A 10,493-nucleotide genomic window follows, 5' to 3' on the forward strand; every position below is an offset into this window, starting at 1 on the left:
GACACGAACACACAGAGAGACTACGGCTAGAGTATGTGAGCTAGATTGCAGACTAATTTAGGCCACCCACAAATGTAGTTGATCCAGAATTTTGACAAGAAAGGTTTTATTGTCTTCATAATAGAAAAGCGCTGCTAAAAGGGAAACTGAGGAAGAACACATGTGTCTCCGCTTTAGCAGCGCTTTTCCATCATGAACGTTTACCAACACGCCCAATTGACAGCTATTCTAAAGTTTGTTGTCTAATGACCAATTCCACCAGCGGTTACCCCACGAATCTGTCTTTAAACCCCATGTAACATGGTGCGAACTGAAATGCCCAGTAAGTAAAAGATTACTCCCATACCTAAATAGAACACTGCCAAGGGAGCTAGTGTCCTGCAGACCGAAAGGAAAATAAGTGTTTACGATATAAAGCGGGCGACATCCAGGAAGAATGAGTTCTATAGGCAGAATTTCGCACTCAAGATCCATAAGTTCAAATATAATTTAGCTTCATGAGATATTTTAGCAAGAATAAATACAATTAGTCCACCCCCACTTGTAGGGTGGTCTAGCCGAAAAGATCCGTAAAATGTTGAATGGAAAATTTTCGCCATTGTCAACCAAGTTTCCTGTATTATATATCTGGATTAAGTTGGTTAGTAAGGTAAAGCAAGTCTGCAGAAGCTGATAATATTGAGCGGTAGTTTCACTGAAGTACCTTCAAAGATCCTACGATGAAGATGCCACAGTCGTAAGAGACGTCTTTAATACACTTTCCTTCAACGTAAACTTAGACTGGCATGTCTCAGATTGAGAATGGGGAAATGAAGAATAAATTTCACTGATAGTCGACATAGCTCTTTTTTTTTCTTTTTTTTTTTTTTGAGCCCGAGCGTTATGTTCTGCGTCTTTCATCTCTCAATCTTGCAGAGTCTGGTTGTCAGAAGCAGAGTGAGCGGGAGGGGAACTGGTAGACGCTGATCGAACCATCTTCAGAGATAGTTGTCTCCCTGTTTCCATTGCTAGACCGTTGTCCTGAACCTATGACCTGATTTGCAACAGAGCATATACAAGTAGCTTGCATACGAGTATTCATCTGCGAATAAATACCCAGTGCGATGATTTCACCAAGGTTCACCAACAGCTGATCCCTTGCCTTAGCCACGGCCTTTAGAACAGCATTATTCATGGCTGCAGTAAGAGATAAGTCGGGTACTGTAGTCTTCTTAGCTGCCCCTGCAGCACAGCCAAATGCTCTTTCTTTTGCAAGATCTTTAGCTTCTCTTCTGGAGCAGCGTCTTTTATCCATAACTTCGAGTACCTGCACTTCTTGGGCCCGCACAAAACAGTGCGAATAAACAGCCGGATGGTATCCATCACAGAGGCAGCATCGCTCGTTTTTGGAAGTGCAGTCACATGGAGAATGACTTTCTCCGCACGCGCAGCACCGTCGGCTTGATTTACACCCTCCGATACTATGGCCAAAACGCTGGCAATTGCGACATTGAAGCGGACGCGGCGCAAGAGTCTCTACATTGAACATAAGGGCCCGCACCTTGATCTCTGATGGGCAGGAAGTACCAACAAAAGTGGCTGTCACTGATTCCGTAGGTACTCACATTCCACGACTCGACTACAGCGGTACGCAGCAATCACTCCAGTCGCAGCTAATTTTTCTAATATTTCTGTGGCAGTTACGTTCGAATCAACGCCTTCTGCGCATCTGCATAGCCCGTAAGCATAGCGTGGAGGTTCCCAGTTCCATTCCCTCGTCGAGAGGAAGTTCTCGTCAGACGTGCCCAAACTCACTCCCTGGCGTCAGGACAGGGAGGGATATAGCTGGCAGGACAGGGTATCCCACTTGCGCTCTAACTGCGCCGGCTGCCCTAACAATGCTCACTTCTTGTGGGACTGTCAGGGAAGGTACATACGAGACCGTGCACTGCAGTCTTCCTAGAATTACTATATACCTTTCACAGACCCGCGATCCTAGGGTAGTAGTTGTGCAGACCCTACACCCCCGGACACCATGCAGTCACTTCAGGCCCGCATTCATCGGCTAATCCCGGATGTCAACTAAATATCTGCTCTCCCTTCTCCCTTTCACTACCCGAGAAGGATCGTTTGCTCAGCGAATTGGCAAAATTGTTCTCCTCTCAGTCTTCCTTTTCTGTGCATCAAGTTTTTTCGCATATAGCTTGCCTCAAGAACGTAATAGCAACTCGCTCAGCAGACGATCCTTCTGAAGTATATTGCAGGTTCTCTGGGCACTTTACCGCGTATTATTTCAGAGCTGTCTGCTCCTTCCTTTCCTTCCGTATTAACCTTTCTCTCCCCTACCTACCTATCCTGACTTGGGTCTTTAAAGCCCAATATGTTTCTTTCTATTTGCAAGTTCTCCATAGAAAGCTAGTGACTCCTTTCTCCCGTACTCGACAACAGCATAGGAAAGAGCGAAGCGTGTCGGATAATTATTGCCCGCATATGTTTTGCGAGGCGAAAGCGCAGTACGAACTGTCTATCTGTCATCCAGGAGAAGGATGTGTTCGCCCGAAGCATGTCGTTTATATATATATATATATATATATATATATATATATATATATATATATATATATATATATATATATATATATTCATCGATCACTCGCGCGCGGTTCCTGTGCTATTGCGGAAAATTCCGGTGACCCAGCCCTGCAGCCAACGAGTCGTGCAGCCTGCGTAAATCCTACGTACGGTCGGCGACGATGACGGGCACCCATATATGCGGGCTTGTCGGTCGGGGAGTGTCCTGTACCTGGCGCCAAAACGACTCAAGTCATCTTAAATCTCGAGCGGTTCAGATTTGCTAACTAGTTTTTCTCTATGAGGACACCGGAACCAGCCGTTGGGGTATAGCACCATAATGCGACCGATATGTTACAGACGCCCGAATGGTGACATCAGCGAATACTATGCTAGAATAGAGAAAACACAGAATTCGCTTGCCGTATCGATCGGTTACTATTTCTTGTGGTGGTTCGAATAGGAAAGGAAATTGTTGAGAAAATGCGGAAAAAGAAAGAAAGATTTATTTCCTTAGACAGACGAAAATCAGCAGGTAAGACCGTGAACTGCGCGACTCGTAATTTAAAGGAAGCGTGAGGGGCATCCCGAGGCGGCTGAGGCCACCGGTATAGACTATCCAAAACCGCCGGACTGCAATATGGGTAGCAACCCAGTACGTCTGGCCATAACTAAACAATCGAAGGAACTGAATATACTACACGCTCAAGGAAAAGAAACGGCACCCTTAAGGTTGTTTAACTTGACTTGAAATGCACCCATGTGAAAAAGTGACTTTCTGGAATTGCATCCTTTTCGCCATTTTGTGTTTTGCCGAAATGCGCACTGCGTTCTATGTTTACACAACGACATCACAATCACACATGCAGAACAGGCACCGTCACATGCGCTGTTCATACTTCCGGCGGAAATGATTTGACTCAAATGCACGTCCCGCTTTAAAAGGACGTACGGTAAAGATTGCCCCGCGACTGGCCGCTCGAGGTACTTTGCGTGTATTCGCGGGCTTCTGTCACACTCGGAAAAAAACACTTTTATGTAGCCCGTATTGAGCAACAGAAAGCTGTATCGGGAGTTTTTTCATGTCGCTCTACAATTTTCTCATTTACACTTTTCATCTAATGATAATATTTCAGTAGTCGATTAATTATTTACTCTAATTAACTAATTAGGCGGAATGAAAAAAAAATAATTTGAGTATCTCCGAGCGACGGCAAATAACACTACCTTTGTTCTTTCCAGCTGCGTGGCGTTCGCATATTTTTAATGTTTGCCTAAGGTTAGCTGGGACACCCTGTCTACCGGCAAGTGCATGGAGTATAACAAGAATGCTAATCGCATTAAAACCAGCATTACGTAACAGTAAGTATTACGCTGTTTCATGCAGTATCGGTTAGAATAAACATTCGCAAGTGCATGCGGAGCCAGCTATTGCCGATAAGGATATAGCAGTTATTGTGAAGGTGGCGCGCACGGTCGTTAAGTGGAAACACCCAAGTATACGCTTTGTCCTCTTCTTTCCTTCGTGCTATTCATACCTTATTGCTATCTCCACTTGGATTGTTTCACTTTGGCGCTACTTTATAGACAAACCGAAGCACTGAAGAGCACGCCGTCAGCCTATCAGAGCGGCTAGAGGCGCTACTACACTTTCAAAGTACTTTGTTATACTGTAGAGTGGTCGAGAGGTAACACTTCCGACCATGGTAATCTCCAGGTCCACAGTTCAAATCCAGCCTGCACGGCTTTCTTTACATCACTTAATTTTTTTTATACACGTCTCGGAAAACACTCCGGGCTTGCTTCGGTGGACATTGGAAAGACCAGGACATAGTGGTAAAATAAACGCGTTCGCTCCATTGAGAACTAAGTCCATCTGGTGATTGCTTTAGTGTGTTACCGCGTCCAGTCGGTGGTGTAACTAGTTTGCTAATGAGGCGCTGCTACGTTTACGTGTTACTGTAATGAATTCCATGAAAAAAAGCGAGGTCGAAGTTGAGTATCAGGATGTTACCTGACGATGGCGACGATGACTTGAATGTGACAACGACGGCGTGACAGAAAAGGACAGACGAAAACATGCAGCAAACTCAGTTTCAATCTTTTCACTCCTGTCGCTGAAGAAAACAAAAGCTCAACGCCTGTATTTTATTTGTGCAGCCGTGACGTCTGCGTTAATGGAACACTGCAGGAAAACGTCAGATCAGACGGCGGATATGTTGCTCCGATCAAAACTATCTCGGCGTTTTCTTTTTTGTTTTTCCAGCTCAGCAAGAGGGCCGATAAGCATAGAAAATTGTTATCTGTGTATTTTCTAATTTCGCACCCAAATCATGCCGTCAGTTGGTGACGTCACGTACATAATATTTTCGCGTGTTCAAACTCTTTATTGCGAAGTAAAATAACTATACGATTGTTGCTTAGCCAAAGCTATACAGCGCGTGGGAAGTTTATCTCCACGGCTCACAAGAGTACATGAAGTTTCATAGAAGTCGTGCTCACAGAAAAGTTCACTAGGGTTGAGTATTGGGTGAGTTCGTATGTTGCGCTGTACCCGTTTTAGAACCTTCCTATGTTGCGCTGTACCAGTTCAGTGCTCTGTTCTTTCATCTGGCCGGCTCGGCTTGTTTCTTCCTTTCTGTGTTGCGCTGTACGAGTTTTAGAAGGCTCACGGCAAGTGTATATAGACGGCGCTATTCCACAAAGAACGTTGCACAGAGGACCAGCATGGCTCCCACGTCCCTCACTGTGCAGTTAAATGTCGTCACGATTGGAAGCAAGGGGGTTCACTGAACTCGTCGCAACTGCCCGCATAACGTGGACGCACATGCGAAAAAAACATTTCGGCCTCCGTAACGATAAATCTCTCCTGCGGGGAACAAATGAAGCCCGAAGGAGGAACGAGACGGAAACGCTTGTCTCGCTGGCGCTGTGTGAGACCACCTGCTTGTTTCTCGGAGTCTGAAATATAACGCAGGGGAACCCTCTACACTGTGCCAGGTTAACAGTTGGAACCATGTTCGCCTTGACGACAGTTGTGGTGTTTGCGGCGGTTACTGGAATCATTGCCCGCGCCGAACAAAGTGAGCAGCGGCCTTTTATTCCATCACGTACACCGTGGTTTCGGTCTCGTGTTTCACTTCTTAGCTTCGCTCCAGCTTTTTTTCCCCTATTATTTGATCTGTTGAAATTCCCTTATCTTTAAACGGCAGATGCGTAAGGCCTCTGTTGGGGAACAGGAGGCTTTGTCAAACTGCAGTGCACTTGGTTCAGTTTATAGCAGGACGGTGTCTTGGCCCAGGTCCCAGTCAGTCGCCAAGTGGCCTCTTCTGGTGACGGTTGAGTCAATCAGCAGAGGCGTTAATAAGTACATACCCAACTCTCCCTTCCCTACCCCCAACTCTCGCCTACACCCCCTGCAGCAGGGTGCTTTGGTTTCCAAGTTATTTAGAATATAAAAAGCTGTGTGTCAGAATTTGAGAGCAGGGCGTCACGGTGTAGTCGCTCTTTTGGAGTGACTGTAGGGTCCACCCAGTTTTAAATTCGATTCGGTGCACTGCATTTTGTTCAGTCGTTCGCTTTATCCCTGGCTGGTGTTTTGGCCAAGGCCAGAGTCAATGAACGACTGGTACGTTATGCTGACCCGATCAGATGAAGTGTTAATTAGCACACCTTTCTCTCTCTCTCTCTCTCTTGTCCTTGTCGTTTCTTTGTTGGCGTCCTCGTTCCTTTTATTCATCAGTTATAATGAATCCGTTTCGACTTAAGTTTTCCCAACTTGCCGTCTTTATTTAGCCAACCTGCACGAATACTACGGGCGAAATTCGCTCTCTGATGGCGTTATAACCACTCCAAAGAGTGACACACACAATGTATACAAAGTTGAATCCTAACACACGTTTGACTGGAGTCGTCTCTTGATCACGCTTTCATAATACAGAATGCTCTGTACAGGAACGCCCTACCCGCAGGAACCGTGCTGACAGGAACAAAGAGAACAAATCAAAAGAGTTTCGCGCTCACTGACACAAACCACACGTCATGCGATATCCACGCACCGCACTCGCGCTGTGAGAGGATGTAAACGCGGATCCACGACACGTGACCCCAATGTGAGACGAACGCATGTCTAAACATTACCAAATGACCATGTTTTAATACATTGTTCGACTGACCCGCAACGTCCGGGGCAGTTGGCAATTTTCGGGCTGGTTCCTGCGTTTTTTTTTAAAGTCGTTGAAGTCTTGTTCGAACCACCACTACCAAAACCGACGTTTACAGCTGCAGGAAGCAGCTTCCGTCTCGTGCTTTTGTAACTCAGTGAAAGCTCCCCATTAGAAGGTATTCTCTTTAACTAAGGAAAGGGGTCACATCAAAAAATTCTGATCACACTGTGTATACACTGTTAAAAAAATTATCCTGCACACGTACATCACCTATTTATGCGCAGCTTGTTTAACGACACGCTCCGTAAGACGACTGCGCAGTATTTTGAGCAACTTATTGAATTTTTAATTGCTTGACACGTAACGTTTCACTCGGCCTCAGAACACACGCATCCTGCCTTTGTGTATAGGTACAGCGGACATCAGGAACTATAATATGGATAGAATTGAACAGGCTCTCAGGAACGGAGGAAGCCTAAAAACAGTGAAGAAGAAACTAGGAATAGGCAAGAATCAGATGTGTGCGTTAAGAGACAAAGCCGGCAATATCGTTACTAATATGGATGAGATAGTTCAAGTGGCTGAGGAGTTCTATAGAGATTTATACAGTACCAGTGGCACCCACGACGATAGTGGAAGAGAGAATAGCCTAGAGGAATTCGAAATCCCACAGGTAACGCCAGAAGAAGTAAAGAAAGCCTTAGGAGCTATGCAAAGGGGGAAGGCAGCCGGGGAGGATCAGGTAACAGCAGATTTGTTGAAGGATGGTGGTCAGATTGTTCTAGAGAAACTGGCCACCCTGTATACGCAATGCCTCATAACCTCGAGCGTACCGGAATCTTGGAAGAACGCTAACATAATCCTAATCCATAAGAAAGGGGACGCCAAAGACTTGAAAAATTATAGACCGATCAGCTTACTGTCCGTTGCCTACAAAGTATTTACTAAGGTAATCGCAAATAGAATCAGGAACACCTTAGACTTCTGTCAACCAAAGGGCCAGGCAGGATTCCGAAAAGGCTACTCAACAATAGACCATATTCACACTATCAATCAAGTGATAGAGAAATGTGCAGAATATAACCAACCCTTATATATAGCTTTCATTGATTACGAGAAAGCGTTTGATTCAGTCGAAACCTCAGCAGTCATGGAGGCATTACGGAATCAGGGTGTAGATGAGCCATATGTAAAGATACTGGAAGATATCTATAGCGGCTCCACAGCCACCGTAGTCCTCCACAAAGAAAGCAACAAAGTCCCTATAAAGAAAGGCGTCAGACAGGGAGATACGATATCTCCAATGCTATTCACAGCATGTTTACAGGAGGTATTCAGAGGCCTGGAGTGGGAAGAATTGGGGATAAAAGTTGATGGAGAATACCTTAGCAACTTGCGATTCGCTGATGATATTGCCTTGCTTAGTAACTCAGGAGACCAATTGCAATGCATGCTCACTGACCTGGAGAGGCAAAGCAGAAGGGTGGGTCTGAAAATTAATCTGCAGAAAACTAAAGTAATGTTTAACAGGCTCGGAAGAGAACAGCAGTTTACGATAGGTAGCGAAGCACTGGAAGGGGTAAGGGACTACATCTACTTAGGGCAGGTAGTGACCACGGATCCGGATCATGAGACTGAAATAACCAGAAGAATAAGAATGGGCTGGGGTGCGTTTGGGAGGCATTCTCAAATCATGAACAGCAGGTTGCCACTATCCCTCAAAAGGAAAGTGTATAACAGCTGTGTGTTACCAGTACTCACATATGGGGCAGAAACCTGGAGACTTACGAAAAGGGTTCTGCTGAAATTGAGGACGACGCAACGAGCTATGGAAAGAAGAATGATAGGTGTGACGTTAAGGGATAAGAAAAGAGCAGATTGGGTGAGGCAACAAACGCGGGTAAACGACATCTTAGTTGAAATCAAGAAAAAGAAATGGGCATGGGCCGGACATGTAATGAGGAGGGAAGATAACCGATGGTCACTAAGGGTTACGGACTGGATTCCAAGGGAAGGGATGCGTAGCAGGGGGCGGCAGAAAGTTAGGTGGGCGGATGACATTAAGACGTTTGCAGGGACAACATGGCCACAATTAGTACATGACCGGGGTAGTTGGAGAAGTATGGGAGAGGCCTTTGCCCTGCAGTGGGCGTAACTAGGCTGATGATGATGATGATGATGACAATACGTGCGACGTCAAAGTACTAAAGTAATTCTTCACGGCGTTTCCGGGCATACAGTGGTCGGTAACAGCAGGCAGGGTGTCCCAGCTAACTTTAGCCAGAGTTCAAAAATATGCCGATGCACCCTAAGGCGACGCGACCAAATTCATGTTGCTGACTATTGCACGGAGTAAGCCACACTATCTTTTTTATTCTGCTTAATTGCCTAGTTAGTCAAGATTAGTTAACCGATTTCTGAAGCAACGAAGTTAGCCAAAAAATTCCAATCAGAAAGTTGTAGAGCGCTTTGCGAAACGTCCGATTGAACAGTTTCTAACTTTCTATCTATTAGATATTAGTGTTTTCTCGCTTACTGCAGGTGCGCGCAAAGTAAAAGAAGAACAACCACGTAACATGCCCGCTAGCTCGTCGTGACTGCAGCGCTCCGAAAAGTTTCTCGTACAAACGAACTTAGCATCTAGCAGGGTGTGCTGCCGCTTAAAATGCGACAGGGCAGTGACGCAGGCGTTGAATGTGCGATTTACGCCACCGACGAGCTTCCCTCACGGCGGTTCATGACAGCGATAAGCAGGCGCAGCGGCAGCACACCCGACTAAATGCTATGTTCGTTTGTACGCGGAGCGCTTGGGAGCGCTGAAATCACGGCGCGCAAGCGGACATGTCACGTGGTATTTTTTTGTATTTCCTGGGCATCTGCAGTAAGCGGGAAAAGACTAATGCCTAATAGATAGAAAGTTAGAAACTGTCTAATCGGACGTTTTACAAAGCGCTCTACAACTTTTAAATATTTTTTTGCCTAACTTCGTTGCTTCAGAAGCTGGTTAATTAATCTTGACTAATTATGTAATTAGGTAGAATAGAACAAAGAGTGTTACTTACTCCATACAATAGTCAGCAATATGCATTTGGTCACGTCATGTTAGAGTGAATGGGCATATTTTTAAACTCTGGCTTCGTCTTCGTCTCAATGGAAGCACAGAAGTTACTTATACACAGTATTAATACTCATAATTACGACCAACTGGATAGCTCACACTTAGTCTGGTTTCCGGCTCATCAGGGCCACTCGGTAAGCCCCAATGGCTGCAATCCTAACGAGCAAGCTCACTCTGCTGCGCGAGATCTCACATGCCGTGCATCCGATCAGGAACTGCTCCAGGATGACTGCGGCTCCTACAAAGACCCACTTACTACTTTTCACAAGATCGCCTCACACTATAGGGACGGCAGGAGGTTTTTTCCTCCCCCCCCCCCCCCATCAGAAGCTCAACCGAGCTCAGGCAGTCACATTAAGAATGACTCAAACTAAATCTTATCCCCCACCTTTTGTGCTTAACAAAATCGACCAGGATTTTCCCGCGGATTGTAAAAGTTGTGGACACACTCCGTGTCTATTTGATCATATGTTCTGGCTGTTCCCCAACCAAAGGGCTTCGGATCTCAACAGTGAGGAGGACTGGAGTCGGTGCATGTCCAGCGAAGTCCCCCAAGATCAACTCCTGGCCGTCCGGAGAGCTCACGACATCGGGAAAGCCTTTGGCCTACCGGTGCCTACGTGGGCAGAGCCACCGACTTAGCCAGGGGGCTTGTGCCC

Source organism: Dermacentor variabilis, chromosome 4 (genome assembly GCF_050947875.1).
Source record: "Dermacentor variabilis isolate Ectoservices chromosome 4, ASM5094787v1, whole genome shotgun sequence".
NCBI lineage: Eukaryota > Metazoa > Arthropoda > Arachnida > Ixodida > Ixodidae > Dermacentor > Dermacentor variabilis.